The 17,500-nt window shown below is 38.0% G+C and overlaps 1 protein-coding gene across 3 annotated transcripts in view; it reads left to right on the top strand.

Moving 5' to 3' along the window:
* Nucleotides 1-17,500, top strand: part of asic1b (acid-sensing (proton-gated) ion channel 1b) — a 230,700-nt gene that overhangs the window by 140,249 nt on the left and 72,951 nt on the right. The window lies entirely within an intron of this gene.

Genomic DNA, 17,500 nt, shown 5'->3' on the forward strand with positions numbered 1-17,500 from the left:
TAGGGCAGCTGACTTTATTTGTGAGAAGATAAATGCACTCGGCGCACTTGAGGCGTCAGAGAAGATGAATAGGTGTTCTCACTGTATCTAACAGGAATCAGAAGCCATTTATTCTTTGTGTTCAGTGTTGCAAATGAAAACAGCCCCCTATTATTACCCTTTGACTGCTCATGATTGATAATTATATGGTGTTGCTTACTTTTGTATAACACATCGGTCTGTTCCAAGGCCACTCAAGGGATTTTTTTTCTCTAAGACTTGCTGTTGAAGTTTTGGCAGTGTGGAAATTGGTCTCTGGCAAATGTTTGCATAGATTTGTCAGAAACGATGACAAGGTTATTGTGGATTGTTTTTCAGGATTGCGGATAGGGTTTTTTAAGGATAAAATCTGCCTGTTTGCAGTTAGTTTTGTTCAAATGAACCACTTTAAGATTAAAATGGAATGAAATGTCAAAGCTTTTGAAGAATGTTAGCTGTTTTTTGCAATATTGAATTGAAATGTATACACACTGAAATAGTGGTAAAAAACAGATTTGTTAATACAAAAAATTATTAAATTATACGTGGGGAAAAAAATGCATCTGCATTATATTAAACTGTAGGAAGCTCCCTTGCAGTAGGATCATCACATTTGGAGGTGTTTGTTATCAAAGCATTTCAAAACTGCTAATATAAGAAGGGGGTTTTGTGTGCCGACTATCGCTGTATCGCTCTTCCCTCAAGAGCGTGTATGACTTTGCAGCTAATCCCTTTATGCTGATGAAAAGATGCCTGTCTGTGAAATAGGCATTTTGTTTGTCATTGTTGCTGATCTCAAGGTTTCTAGCCAGCACTCATGCCATTCGAGATCTCCCGCGAGTCGAGCTCTTATTGAGCTGAGTGAATTATGTGGTGCTTCGCCTTAAAGGCCAAGAATATATCTGGTAGCGCTTATTGAAGAATCGGTTTAGAGCACTTAAGTATATTTAGTCTCCTGCCTGGTAAGTGCATATGGGGTTTTAAACGCCGCCGGGCGCGCTCTGATAATGGAGGTTTATTATCTGATGCCTCCGGTGGGATGTATTATCAACGTACTTAAAAGGTGCAAAACGGATAATCTGCTATATGCACACAAACAAAGCATCCCATGACCATAAATTCACGATATCTGTATTACATAATTCCACATTTAATGGTTCATCAAGCGTATCAGCTCATATTAGTCAGCTCAGACAGTCAATGCTAGGGTTCTTGCTAATCACAACCATGTTTGCTAAACATCTTGCGACACTAAGAATGTGAGTTCACTGTTTGCGAGTCTCCATCGATTGACAGATATTTAGAAGAGTGCTTGAGCGGATCAATATAAGGTGGGCCCATGCCAAGCAGACGGACGGCTCATCTTTCCGTCTCGGGGCAGAATTCGAGTCCCACTTCCTCTCGCTCCATTAGACCAGGATCTTTTTTCACCTCCAGAGCACAATCTCAAGTTTCGCCGTTCTGCACGCCCAGTCGTGCAGTCAAGTAGGCAACTACTCGGGTCAGAAAGTGCATTAGATGACATTAGTGAAAATTCATGCGTAAAAAAACAAACAAACATGGATTATCTATTGTCAATAGTGTAACAGTGTATGAAGTACAGCTCACCAAGCAGATTTCCTTGTCAATGTAGCGAATTTGTATGACCAACTGAACCCGTTGTGAAATCTGCATGGGTAAATCTTTTACCTTCACTCTGTTTCCTAACCAGACGTGATGTGGTAACCCAGCGGAAAGCATTTTCTGTTCACACTAGATGCGACGCAACAAAATCAATCAAAAATCACAGCCAATCAGAAGAGCATGTGGGTGGAGTCTCTCTGCAAGTGCACTGCACTGCACTCACAACCTAATGGATAAGTACTTAATCAAATTTATAAATGTTACACAATTTTAACATTATTGAAAATACATACTGAGTGACTGAAACAACCTATTTCATAAGTCCTATTCGCAGAGGACTAGTTTTCTAATCGACATTTGAGTTACAATACTTATGACTCAACGTCTGTGATTTCATGTACCGATTCGGACGGGATTCATGCCGAAGATTGGTGCGCAAGCGGTAGCTCGGGATTTCAGATTTCGCCCCTGAAAATTCGCTGAACAACTGTAAATGTAACCGTTAGCAAGTAGCAATTTCTTAAGCCTCGTTCAAACTGTCAGTCCAACTCCGATTTGGAAATCCGATCAGATTTAGCAAGTGTGAACGGCAAAAAAATCACATGAAATGTGACATTTACAAATCTGTTTTGAGCTACATTGATATAAGGATTGAAATCCTATTTAAATCTCATTTTGGATTTTGCATGGTTTATGTGATTTTCGCATGCCACGTAAAACATAAACGTTAGACGCTGATATAGGAAACATTCTGAAAGTTGCTGCAGAAACATAACGGAGACATGTTTTGAGACCTTCAGAAACGACAGCACAGAATATAGCCGCTCACACAAGTCTCCTACGTTTCTGTCGTTGTCTCAGTAGATGCAGTCGCCCAGAGCGGCGGATACACACTGTCATGTTGTAAATAAGACAACGTCTGTATTGCAAACCCCTTTATGTTGCAGATGTTCTTGTTTTTGCCGTAACACAACATCATTGACATAGAAACCAATGCAGTTATTGCAGAAAACGAAAAAGAGGCATGGACACACAAATCTGATCTGAACGTGGACGTCAATCATTTTAGATAGAGATGCTATCAATTGTCCAGGAATTGGCGGAATTAGCGGCACAGGCAATACCATCAGCTGTGCATTCTTCTCTCTGTCCTCTGACAGTGAAGTGACACACACCTGCATCCTCTCACTCGCTCATTTAGCATAATACTGATTCCTGCAGGTTTTGAGCTCACACTAAAAGCAGGTGAACCACTGATCTATATAAGTATACAGTATAGCACACAACTGCTTCTCAGTCTCAACTCTTGGGGCTCTATGATTTCAGTGACGGAATCCAGTCATAAAATCGGAATGTATAACACGGAATGTCACGGAATTTGTCAAATTTTGGATGAATAAATCAAAAGTAGGTCAGTAAATTTAAATCACTTCGCAATATGGACTTGTGTCTGTGGATATTAAACCGCAAGAAGACTATTTAAATATGAATCCTACATTTTCTGCGTGTCTTTGTGTGAATGAATGGCGCAGACACACAAATACATTTATTACATACATTGAAGCACGTGTGACGCTCATGGTTTTACTATATGATGACATGAACCTTATCTCCAGATCTGCTCTGAGACTCAATTCATAAGCATTTTACCATTTAATTTGAGAAAAACTATTGTCAATTCATATATACACAGAAACTTCAAGATCTTCACAGCATCCCTTTAAAATACAAGTTCAGTGACAGAAATATATTAGGATATTGTATAGTACTATGTACTATTGTATTACTATTGTACAGTATAATGTATGTCTTAATGTAATGCTGCTATTACTACTAATTATAACAACAACAATACATTAATTATTAAAACTTTATTTTTAAAGGAATAATTACACAATTTTTCATCTATGTTTTAATTTTAACCATAAATCTCTGTTGTGCAGCACCTTGTTTGCAAAAAAAAAAAAAAATGAAAGGGTATATAATTAATAAATTAATGTTTTATGCTTTGAATTGATTGCCAGAAAGACTAAAGTACACAACACAGAATTTCTGGGTGGGAAAAATAATTATTATTGTAATCAAATAATAAAATTTTTTTAATTAATTCAATTACTTAGACATGTTTTTGATTAAATCATTCAAATGGAATCCAGAAAAAATTAAACAGAATATGTGAAAAACAAAAAAGTTTTCATAGAGCTTTAAAATGTCATTATTAAACTTTTAATAAATTGCTGTTAAATTGTATAAGTTTCATGATTTATTAAGTTTGGTGAATTATTTAGATAAGCTTTTTGAATACTGTATACGTTAGGGGTGTAACGGTACACAAAACTCACGGTTCGGTACGTACCTCTGTTTTGAAGTCACGGTTCGGTACAGTTTTCGGTACAGCAGGTGGAGGGAAAACTAAACATAAAATTTTTTTTTTTATTATTATTAAACAGAGGTTTACTGAACAAATTGTGTTTTTGTCTTTAAATATATTAAATTAAATTAAAACTAAAAGTTTCTTAAGGATAACAAAAATGATCTCTGCTAATGCTATAAACTATGTAGGGAGCCCTAACTTAAAAGAAGCCCAAACTATTAGCCTAAATTCAATTGCTTTTTATTTTTAGATAAAATAATCAACACTCAAATAACAAATTGTATGCAAACCTGCAGTTTTTGCATTAACTTCTAAATGTTTTTTTACTCCAATTCGTTGTTGAAATATAATCATTTCTACACAGTGGCTGTTATTTTAACATCAGATTTATTTACACATACATTAAATAGCCTAATCAGGATATCACTAAAAGATTAAGTAAAATAATGAATATTTTGGCTAATACAGTGCATATATTAAGCGAAAGAGTTCATTTCTCTAGCGAACTAACAAGCTGTGAACACTGAATGGCTTTTCTGAGGTAAATGCATCATGACATATTGTTGAATACGGACGCTTTCATTGATGTCTTTCCACTGTTGAAACACTGAATGAGCGATTACATGAGATATGGCCGTTTCAGTAAGTTGAATCTTGCAACATACCTTCAGATGTTCTTTCATGTTTATTCTGTAACTAGTATTAAGGAGGAAGAGATGAACACATTCACTTGCGCTCCGCGCTCGCGTTGCCGGTTGAACTGAGGCGCCTGTACAGTGATCTGTCACCCCACATCAAAGCACGTCAAAATGGCATTTTCTGTTTAAACTTCATGATTTCGTGGACAGAATTTGAAGGATGACACTTTGTTTCCTATCGAAAGTAACAAAACGCAGAGCTTATTGCGGTTATTGGTGGTGAATATTGGTTGCAATGTAATGCTTCGGTACACACGTGCACCGTACCGAAAGCCCTGTACCGAAACGGTTCGGTACAAATGCGTGTACCGTTACACCCCTAGTATACGTACTGTGCCTGAAAAAGCCGTTTTTTTTTTCCTTGTTTTTTCTGAAAATAAAATTTTGCATTGCAGAAAAGTACATTTTTGTTTGTATATGCTGTCAATTATAGTTCTTTGAAAGAAAATCGGAATCTGCAAAAATCGGTATCGGTAGGTCACACTTTCAAGAAATCAGAATGGCCAAGAAAATTGCAATCGATGCATCTCTGATTTTAGATCAGATTCCAATTGGATTTGGACTGACAGTGTGAACGTAGCCTTAGTGATCAAGTTTTATATTTCCACCTGATGGACAATAAAATCCCACAGACTTGCATTGAAGAAGAGACTCAAGCTGTATATAAACACTAAGACGGGCTATTTTTTGCCTAGTAACCACCCACAACACCCTAGCAACCAAATAGCATAGTTTTGCAAGGGCAAGCAGTAGTTTTCTTTAGAAAATGTTCATATGTAGTTCTTCTCAGATGGATTTCTCAGATGGTGTCTAAGCGTATTCATTGATGAAGGAATCTGTGTTATCTAAACTGCTGAATTAGGCTAGAAAAAAAGACAAATATCAAATGAAATACAGTTAATTATAGATGTGGAATCAATAAGTGGGTTGTCATTTAAGACACTTTGAGATAAAAGCGTGCTGCGCTCGATGTCTGGACTTTATCTGACTCTAGCTGTATTTGCTGTCTAATGTGTTAAGAAGTGTGTGCTAGTGTTTAATTTGACCTTGAGTGTATAATCCTAACTTGATCTTCATGGTTTATCGGTGGATCGGCACTGATGACAGCAGCTCATCCAATATTAACGAGGCCAGAAAGCACATTTCACAGCAGCTTCTCTCCAGCTCTGGCTCCGGTCCCTTCATAACCCTCAGAAACGCTTACGCTGCGCTCTGGCAAATGCTAATTCATCGCACGGCCATTTAATGATGACAGCGATCGTACTGAAAGCTTCCAGTGTTTGACCAGAGGCTTTGTTGGCATGAATGTGTGGACTTGTAAAATTCTTCCTTTAAAGACTTCAAAAATAAAATAGGACTTTTGAAAAAGAAAAAGAATAGAATCAAATTAATTGCATGATTTCCTAATTAATTAAATTAATGGAGTATATTAATATTTTATTATAAATAATAAATATCCTGCAAATGATAAAGATAATTTTAAAACACACACACACACACACACACACACACACACACACACACACACAAATAATGTTTTAAAGGATGTGCAGTTGAAAAAAATAATACAATACATATTTAGTGATTGATAGGGTATTAGCCAGAGTGTTGCTATGTAGTTGCTATGGTACTTTAAGTGGTTGCCAGTGAGTTTCTATGTGGGTGTTTTGAGTGGTTCCTAGAGTGTTGGTATGCCGATTCTAGTGTGTTCTGGGTGGTTCCTGAAGTTTTGTTATGTGGTTGCTAGGGCGCTTCCCAGAATTTTGCTTTGTGGTTGTGACAGTGTTCTGGGTAGTTGCTACGGTGTTGCTATGCAGTTGCTAGGGTGTTTTCCTAAGTGTTGCTTTGCGTTTGCTAGAGTGTACTGGGTGGTTTCCAGCGTGTTGCTATGAGGTTGTTTGGGTGTTTTCCCAAGTGTTGCTTTGCAGTTGCTACTAGTGTGTTCTGGGTACTTGCTAAGGTGTTGCTATGTAGTTGTTAGAGTGTTTTGGTGGTTGCTGGAGTGCTGCTTTGTGGTTGCTAGGGTGTTTCACCAAGTGTTGCTTTGGATTGCTAGGGTGCTGGGTGGTTGCCAGAATGTTGCTATGCGATTGTTAGGGTGTCTCCCTGAGTTTTGGTTTGCGGTTGCTGGGATGCTGCTATGCAGTTGTTAGTGTGTTTTCCCAAGTGTTACTTTGTGGTTACTAGTGTGTTGTGGGTAATTGCAAGGGTGTTGCTTTGTAGTTGTTAGGGTGTTTTCCCAAGTGTTGCTTTGTGGTAGCTAGTGTGTTCTAAGTAGTTGCTAGGCTGTTGCTATGTAGTTGTTAGGGTTTTTGGTGGTTGCTGGAGTGCTGCTTTGTGGTTGCTAGGGTGTTTCACCAAGTGTTGCTTTGGATTGCTAGGGTACTGGGTGGTTGCCAGAATGTTGCTATGCGATTGTTAGGGTGTCTCCCTGAGTTTTGGTTTGCGGTTGCTAGGATGCTGCTATGCAGTTGTTAGAGTGTTTTCCCAAGTGTTGTTTGTGGTTGCTAATGTGTTCTGGGTAGTTACTAGGGTGTTGCTATGCAGTTGCTAGGTTGTTTTCCTAAGTGATGCTTTGCGTTTACTAGGGTGTTTTGGGTGGTTGCCAGAGTACTGTTATGTGGTTACTAGGATGCAAAGAGTGTTACTATCCAGTTTTAGGGAGTTGGGAGCAAGAGTGTTGCTGTGCAGTTGCTACTGTGTTTCTCTGAATGTTGCTTTTTGGTTGTTAGGATGTTCTGGGTAGTTGCTAGGGTGCTTTCTCCAAGTGTTGCTTTGTGGTTGCTAGGGTGTGTTGGGTGGTTGCCGGAGTGCTGCTATGCAATTGCTAGGGTGTTTCCCCAAGTGTTGCTTTGTGGTTGCTAGGGTGTTCTGGGTAGTTGCTAGGGTGTTGCTATGCAGTTGCTAGAGTGTTTTCCCAAGTGTTACTTTTCGGTTGCTACAGTGTTGTGTTTTTGCTATGGTGCTGCTATGCGGTTTCTGGGGTGTTTCCCCAAGTGTTGCTTTTCAGTTTCTATGGTGTTCTGGGTAGTTGCTAGGCTGTTGCTATGCAGTTGCTAGAGTGTTTTTCCAAGTTTTGATTTGCAGTAGCTACAGTGTTTTGGATGATTGCCAGAGTGCTGCTATGTCACATGTAGCTACTATGTGGTTACTAGGATGTTTTTAGTGGTTACATAGAGTGTTGCTGTGCAGTTTTTAGGGACTTTTTGATGGTTGCAAGAGTGTTACTGTGCAGTTGCTAGTGTTATCTGGGTAGTTGCCATGTTGTTGCTATGCGGTTGTTAGTAAGTCCTAGGTGGTTGCTAGGTGCGGACAAGTTACATGCCAGAGTTTTATATTTAGGATTAGTGGTTTAGGTAACTTTGTGCACAATAGTGATAGTGATGCTTCAGTAAACAACACTAATGACTAAGGGAACTACAAATTAATATCTTCAATCACAGAAGTCTCTCAGTTGATGTGGCTTGGAGTTCATTTCCAGGGAAGTTTCCATTGAATGTGTCTGATGTCACTGTTGCTGTCTGAACACTAGAGGGCGCCAGAACAAAGAGAATTACACTTATTCAACAGACTCCAACAGAGTCCTTAGATCCACTCAGCATTTAACTCCATCAAAAAACATACATTTACAAAAGATAGAGTCAAGTTTAGCCTATTTGTTTTATGAATATGAGCTTGTTGAGTCCAATAAAACCATTTAAAGCAGCAGACTGGCTCAAGCCACAAAGAACACTAAAATCAGAATGAAGATTTAATTTTTGAAGTTGACAGTCATCATGAAATGACCAATTTACTTTCTTAATATTGTTTCTCGATTACTTTGCTTGATTCCCTAAGTGCACGTTATTCTAAAGAAAAAAGTGTTTTGTTGTAAAAAAAATAAATAAATAAAAATTTAAAAAGACCTGTAATTTCTAATCAAATCTAATAATTTTGGTTCTGAATTTAATTTTCAGCTGACATCATCAAACTCTTAGTTTTGAACTTTTTTGTTTTTATATTACTTTTTCAGGTGCTCTTCCTTTATATTTTCACAAGATATTTGAAAGTTCAAGTGCAACAAAATGTGGTCCAGATGAGTCAAGCTGGCGTACTGTCAGTCTGCAGCACAAGAACAATCTGCACAAAGTACCTTTCTGCGAGCTTCATGCCCACACTTATCTCGTTCAGAATAGTGTTGTGATGAATGTACCTCGGCTTTGTTTACTGCGGTAAAGTTGGAGGTGTGCGGATGATCTCCATCACCAATGGCAACACATTGAAAGCACGTCATTGTGTTCTCAGGGTCTGAAGCAAGACACACTTAGAAAACAGATAGGTATTCGTCTCTGTTCGACGGCCCTCGCATGTGTGTGTATTGACGCTACCGAGAGCCTTGATTTACTGCGTGTTTTCATTCCTGTAATGAGAGAAACCATGAACGCCAGATGACTTATTTCAGTGATGGATGTGCAGCATTACCTCAAAGACAATCAACAATTAACCTAAACACAACCTGCTATGACGTCCTTCAGGGGTGTATAGATGTGTGAAAAAGTTCTCCAGTGAATCAGATGCTTCCAGCTGTAAGCAGATCTTATTCACATCCATATCTCAATTAAATGTTCAATTGAGTCATATTATTGATTTAAAGGTGAAGCATGTAGTTTCTGTGACACCACTAGTGGCACCTAGCGGAATTACAAAAATAAAGCATATTTTGCAAACTCCCCTTTCGCATATTGCTCCTCCCAATAACTCAAACATCACAAACACAGCAGCCAGTAGCCATGGCCCAAACTTTCACTATAGGTTAAGCTGAAAAAAGAGACATATCTGAGTGGACTGCTCTCAATTTTTAAATGTTGCCCGAAAGGCTCAGTGTTTACACTTTTGGGAAGATGAAAACCCATGAAATTATATGAACCACTGTAAAAACTTCAGATAGGAATAAATCTGTATAGTTTGGTGTATGTAAAGCTGTTGAAATGGAGATTCCTGACTCGGTGCAGGAGAAAAAAACTCAACCTTTAAACATATGTATTTTACTTGAAATCTGCTGTTTCAAATAAAGAGTAATAAAATAAATACTTAAATGTGTATTTTTCCAAAAAGCTAAAAATCTAAAAATTGACCAGTGCATTACAAATCAATGGGTTTACATGTAGTGGCTTGCCTAAAAAGGGTTAGTTCACCCAAAAATGAAAATTCTGTCATTAATTACTCACCCTAATGTCGTTCCACATCTGTAAGACATTCATTCATCTTCGGAACACAAATTAAGATATTTCTGATGAAATCCGAGAGCTTTCTGTCCCTCCATTGACAGCAAATGCAACTACCATTTTCAAGCCCCAGAAAGGTAGCAAAGACATCATTAAAGTAATCCATGTGACTCCAGTGGTTTACATGAGTGCTAAAAAAAATGTTACTGCAGTATTTACAAAATATTAATCTCCAACGCATCCAACAATGTCTGCTCTCATATAGACACAACATGTGTCTTGGTTCCCTCATGAACATGCATTAGAGAATAATATTTTGTAAATAAAGCGGTAAATTACAAGCACTCGTGTAAACCACTCTAGTCTTATGGATTACTTTAATTACTTTGATTACTTTAATTCTTGGGTGAATTAAACCTTTAATTGGAACTTGAGTGTTGTCCGAGATGTTAAAATATGGGCCAAAATATCAGAAAGTAGAAAATAGGCTCTAAAAATGAAAAGTGAAATGGTGTAAAGAGAGTGAAAATCCCATAATTGGATCCAATTAGAAGGAGCGTGACACATAGGCCCGACCTGACCCCAAAATGTGCCAATAAGCACTTATCATGGCTAATTGGCTCATTACTTAATCGCTAATGGCTTCTTAATGTTTTCATCCGTCATATTGAGAAAGAAGGCTATCTGAAAATGATAGGATTTGCGGTTTTTGGGTAGAGGATGTGAAAGCTTCGCATTTTTAAACTCACCTTTAGATTCACACTCGGCCGCGTTACACAGTTCAGCTGCTCCTAACTGAGACCGATAAAGTCAAATCGGAAGCTCAAATCAATTATGGGGAGCCAGAGAGGCTTGAATCATAGTATCGGAGAGATTTCAGGTGTCTGATTATACTTTAAAAGGTCACAGAGGCAAGTCTTCTTGTATAGATGTGTTTTCGTAGCTCATTCATGCTTGTATACTTGCTTGAGGGCTGTGCAAAAGTTGTTTTCTGATATATATTACACAGAGAAATGCCAAGCACTTGTAAAGATCATAGGCTCCAGTCAAATATATTTGCTGTGTATTGTTTGATTTTTATTATGTAGTTTACATTGTTGTATTTATTTTACTCTGTGAAGTGCTTTGAGAAGCTTGCTTTAAAAGCACTATGTAGTTTATATTTTATAATTAAGTATTTTATAATTTTACTTCATTACATTTATGATACAAGTTAAAGCTTGACTCAATGACTACGTTTACATGTGCACCAATAATGTTATTATTTCTCATAATCAGAGTAAGGTCTCAATCAAAATACATTTTTATTGACGTGCAGGATATTATTCGGCGCCGTGATTAACATCGCAATGCCGGGTACGTCCGAGCACATGCACACTTTGGTCAGAGCGGCAATAATGTGATTAAGGTGTTTACATGCCTGGCGCACATTTACATTAAAATCGGCGCACACCACCTAGTTTAATGCGATTATGGTTACTACGATTATGAGCTTAATCACATTTATTTGATCAAAGTATTGTGTTTACATGATGTAAAATCTAATCGCAATATTGCCAAAATCCCATTATAATCGCATTATGAGGATACATGTAAACGCACTCATTAACCACTGGCCGATCTGTTTGTAATGCCATGTTAAAATGGTTGTATTTTATAAGCTCAAAGCTCAGAAGTGTAGCAGACATTCTGGAGGGAATAAGAAAGTTCTCAATAAAATGCTGGAGTGAAATTCAATTCAAAGGGCCCTTGGTTGGAAGTGAACAGGATCAGTGTCAGAAGAGATTCAGATATGAGGTCAAGCAGGTGTTGAAGTCTCTCTGGCACACACACAAATACACACAAGTGTGTGTTTCCTGCAGGGTGAAGTCGACACGTCCTGCCTCATTACTCTTGCTCTGTGTGTGTCTGACAACCGCTGTTATCCGCTTTCCCTTCACACACACACACACACAAACAGACTGAGGTGTACCTGGAGCTGTATTAATAGACCTTGGACAGATTCTCTGTGATGCAGACAGGTTGAAAGAGATGTACAGCTTCCTAGATGAGTTCAGATTCTTTGTGTTGATAGGTGAATCTCATGAATCTTGATGATAAGCTCATATTTCACCTGAAATAGAAATACCAGAAATTATAATGAAACCTAAATAACATTTTTGTATCATCTTGTACCATTATTTAAATTATAATTTTGCATGTTAAACCCAAATATCCTTTATTGGAAACAATGTGTGTGTGTGTGTGTGTGTGTGTGCTTTTGTTTATATTACATTGTGGGGACCAAATGTCCCCACGATGTAATATAAACCTGAGTTCACCTACATAGTGGGGACCAGCCACCGGTCCCCACAATGTAAATTAATTAATAAAAATACTAAATGATGTTTTTGTGAGAAAATAAAGGTGTGCACAGTTTCCTGTGATGGTAAGGTTTAGGGTTAGGGGTAGGGTAGGGGGATAGAAAGTACAGTTTGTACAGTATAAAATGCATTGCGGCCTATGGAAGTCCCCACAATTCACAAAAACAAACGTGTGTGTGTGTGTGTGTGTGTGTGTGCGCGCACGATTTTGTGACATCAGGACACAAACTTGTATAATGACATGGGTACGACATAGGTATTACAAGAAGAGGGTGACATTACCCCATGTTCCCATTTTTCAAAAGGCTTATAAATCATACAGAAACCCCACAAGGCGTAAAAACCATTACACCTAGGGAATCTTCCCACAATTCACAAAACAAACCTGTGTGTGCATGTGTGTGTGTGTGACCAAACTGCAAATACTCAAGGCAAATCTCCAGATTCTCATTAGTGATGAGAAATTTGAGTGGGAATGTACTTAATTGTCATAAAAAATGACTAATCTTGATGCAAAATATCTTAGTATTTTTGTTTTTTCTCTATTGCTTGCATCCTAATCTAGTGGTCTACTACAGAGCACTTTCTCTCTCCTCCCATTCATGGCAAAAACACTTGATTTTTTTCAACCAGTTACCATCTTTCATTTATCAAAAGCACATCAACTGCTCACGGGGTACCTCAAGGTTCAGTTCTTGGACCCCTCCTCTTCTCCATCCTATTATACAGGCACATAGTTTCCTCTACCATTGCTATGCTGATGACACACAGTTTTAAATTCTTCAGTTTATTTTTGTGATCCTGAAGAGCTATATTAGCTGCTTTCAGGTGTGTTTGATAAGGGTTGGAACTAAACTCTGCAGGACAGTGGGTCTATAAACCTGGCATCGTATATTATGAATATTGTTGGCACTTTAACAAATTGCTTTTGTTCCTCTTCAGTAAGTCGCTTTAGATAACAGTGTCTACTTAATGCATAAGTGGAACTTTTTGGGGGTGAAATATGACTTTCAAAATACAATTTTTTTTCACCATGATATTTTAAATATGTATTGCAAAGCTGATCTGTGTCCTTGTGAGCAACAATCTTCTTTTAAAATGATCTTTCATGTTGAGTTGAATGAGTTAGATGCTTTAAGGATTGATGTTTTTTCATAATATGGCATGTTCGTCCATTGTGAATACTATAAGGGAATGTCTACAGAACCTTCTCATATAGATGTTCATTTTGATATGGTTTTTACATCAAAGTCTTGAGCTTCATTTTTGATGTGACTTTGGAAATGAATCAGGCGCCATTATTATGTCTTGTTTCAAAGACAATTTTGAGATCAAACAAACTTAAATAATTACTCCTCATGAGGCAGAAGAGGAGATGACGGAAATTGCTGATGTTCAGATGGTCACCTGAGGTGAAAAACTCTAAAAATAAAATTGAGTTTAAATGTAAGAAAGGCACTGACTGAGAATATTGCATCTAGGGGCAATACTTTGATGTCCTGCTGCTCTGAAAAACAGACAAAACAGACTGCTGGGAATTCTGACCTGTAGCAAGGTTGACGTGGATTTGTGCGTTGGAAGCAGCTGTTTATCTTTAAGAGGCTCTCAGGGAATTCTACGAAAATGACAGTGTTATTTACTGCAGAGATTGTTTTCATACATGAGCATTAGTGAGATGCTGTTGCTCGTTTTAAAGGTTATAGTCATGTGAACATGATTCATATCTGCAGTGAGCCGGAGCAGATGACCCATGCAGAAGGGTTCAGTTCAACACGTCTGAGAGTCATTCATCAGAACCGCCTCACTAACACACACGGACTTGCCTGATGACTATTTTTTCCTTGGCTGCATCCAAAATCACACATTTCCCTGTGTAGTACAGTATGTGACAAGAATAGAATGTCTGAATTCACAGTACTCAAAACGCAAAACGTACTTCCGGCGAGATTCTTTCCACGGGAGAGGATTTGTGAATGGCGGTGAAGCTTATTTAGTGGTTATTCAAAACATGTACATACTCAAGACAGTATGCAGTTTTGGATGCTGTCCTTGTTTCTCTCTCAATTAATCTGTCTGTTATGTGCATCCCAAATGTTTGATTCCTTTCAGAACATTAGATTGATTTGAAACTTCATGAGATACTTCACCAGACGTCGTGATTGTTGATGTTGTAATGGGCATAATCATCCTAATTAGGCAGCAGAGTTCTTTTGCAGCGTTTAACATTTTGATGTTCTTTTTGTGGTGTTTTTATTCTCTACTTGAACATTTTTTCTCTTGTTATGAATGTTTGAGCAATTTCACTCTTGCTTCGTTTTGTCTCAGTTCAAACATGTTCAGCATCCTTTCTTTCTGAATTCAACATTTTGAATGTACTTTCAGTTGTAGAATTTGAACATTTTGTCTCTGTTCAACGTTTTGAACATTCTTTGATTTTTGATTTTTGATTTTTTTTGCATGCATTTTGAATCAAACATTTTGAGTGGTGTTTGTCTGCAATCTAATATTTATTTTTACTGATTTAAGTAATTTGAAGAATCTTTCTTGAAGAAGCCATGGCGCCGTCACGTCACACAGAGTGAAAAATACATTGTGGAGAAAAGAGGACACTGACGACACATCGAAAGACAAGACAGACCAGGTTACTTACAACCCCAAATCAGAAAAAGTTGGGACAGTATGGAAAACACAAATAAAAGAAGAAAGTAGTGATTTCTAAATTTACTTTGACTTGCATTTCATTGCAGACAATACAACAGCACATTATTTAATGTGTTCCTCATGATTTTTATACAGTAAAGCATTTACCACTTGTCATGTTGCCATTCCTTTTCACAACACTTAAAAGACGTTTAGGGACTGAAGACATCAAGTGATGAAGTGTTTCGGGTGTATTTTTGTCCCATTCTTGCTGCAAACAAGTCTTAAGGTGGGCAACAGTACGGGTTCTTCGTTGTCGCATTTTGCGATTCAAAATGCGCCACACATTTTCTATTGGAGACAGGTCGGGACTGCAGGCAGGCCAGTCAAGTATCTGTATCCTTTTCCTCTGCAGCCAGGACTTTGTAATGTGTGCAGAATGTGGTTTTGCATTATCTTGTTGAAATATGCACCCCTGGAAAAGATGTCTTCCTGAAGGCAGCATATTGTGCTCCAAAATCTCTATGTACTTTTCAGTATTAATGGTGCCATCACAGAAGTGCAAGTTACCTTTGCCAAGGGCACTGACACAACCCCATACCATGACAGACCCTGGCTTTTGGACTTGTTGCTTTTAACAGTCTGGATGATCCTTTTCTTCTTTGGTCTGGAGCACACGGCGTCCATTTCTCCCCAAAAATACCTGAAATACTGATTCATCTGACCACAGTACACGTTTCCACTGTGTGATGGTCCATCCCAGATGCCTCCGAGCCCAGAGAAGTCGACGCCGCTTCTGGACACTGTTAACATAGGGCTTCCTTTTGGCACAGTACAGTTTTAACTGTCATTTGTGGATGTAACTACATATTGTGGTACTTGACAAAGGTCCTGAGCCCATGTGGTGATATCGCTTATAGATGAATGATGATTCTTGTGCCGCCTGAGGGATCGGAGATCACGGTTGTTCAGCTTAGGCTTGCGCCCTTGTCCTTTACGCACTGAAATTCCTCCACATTCCTTGAATCTTTTAATTATGTTATGCACTGTTGAAGGTGAAATAAGCAAATGTCTTCCTATCTTTCTTTGAGGAGCATTGTTTTTAAACATTTCAATAATTTCCTCACGTATTTGTTGGCAAACTGGCGATCCTTGGCCCATCTTTGCTCCTAAAGGACTAGACCTTTCTTGGATGCTGCTTTTGTACCAATTCATAATTACAATCCCCTGTTGACATCACCTGTTTCAAATCACATCATTATTTAACCAATTTACCTGATTGCTAGCCCTAAATTGCTCCTTTCCCAACCTTTTTTGGAATGTGTTGCAGGTCTGAATGACAGGAAAGGATGTATATTTACAAATGAAATGAAGTTGACCAGACAAAACATAAAATATTTTGTGTTCACATTGTCTGCAATGAAATACAAGTCAACTTAAATTTAGAAATCACTACTTTCTTTTTTTATTTGTGTTTTCCATACTGTCCCAACTTTTTCTGATTTGGGGTTGTATGATCTTAAACAAAGTCCCAGCTTTCAAACTGTGTAGTTTTTTTAAAAGAAAGTTTTGTGGCTCTTTAATGTGTTGTGACCATGTAACGCCTCAGCTCAATAGGCTCGTAAACCGATCATCTCTTCCTACTAGTTCATTTATAACATCAAATGAACATGAGAATCAATGTTGTTTCAAATGCGGCAAGAAGTCAATATACACAAATTTTCAAGTTTAAGTCCACCGAGGTTAATCCTCTAACTCCTGACCGCTTTGTCGGACAAAATGGCGGATTCAGTGTTCTGATTGGTTAGATCGCTTGTCAATCAAACTTCCGGCAAAGGGTGAATTAAACAAAAACTTATATATGAATGTTTTGAACATTCTTTCTCTTGAATTTAATCATTTGAATTTCTCTCTCCTGATTCTTGAACATTCTTGTTTTCTTCAGGTGTTTTGAATGTTCTTTAATTTAAACGTTTTCTCCAGTCAAACATCTTGAATACAGTTTTTCTTGATTTAAGTGTTTTTAAATTACCTTCTGTTTTGAATGTTCTCTCTCCTGATTCGAACATCTTGAACGTTTTTTCCCCAATTCAGACTGTATCTTTCAAATGCTTTGATCATTATTTCTCATTAACATTCATCAAATGTCATGACTATTCATCTACTGATTAAATCAACTTAGATACGAAGCACATTTTTGGCTTTCCTGATGAATGTTACAGTGCGGCTCGTTGGGTTTAGAGAAAAAGTCAGTGTGTCTCTCTCTTGCATGCTCATGTTTTCTGTTTCTGGCTTTGGCCATGATTTATACTCCCTTCTCCCCCACTGCTGCATTGTCTAGTATTTTATTTATTTATTTCTCTCTCTTTCTCCTCCTCTCGTTCACTATTCTTTCTATAAAAATTAAGCTTGTCTGCCATCGTCGGGCTGAATTATCTCTTTTATCGCGTGAGGGAGTCGTCATCGTCTCTTCCACAGCTGCAGACTCTCCGCAGAGGACACTTGGCTTCAGCCTGGGTGCTGATATAGGCAGCTTTCCAGATCACTACAGCATACACTATAGTGCCTGAGGCTTGGGTT

This window comes from Chanodichthys erythropterus, chromosome 10, assembly GCF_024489055.1.
Source record: "Chanodichthys erythropterus isolate Z2021 chromosome 10, ASM2448905v1, whole genome shotgun sequence".
Lineage (NCBI taxonomy): Eukaryota > Metazoa > Chordata > Actinopteri > Cypriniformes > Xenocyprididae > Chanodichthys > Chanodichthys erythropterus.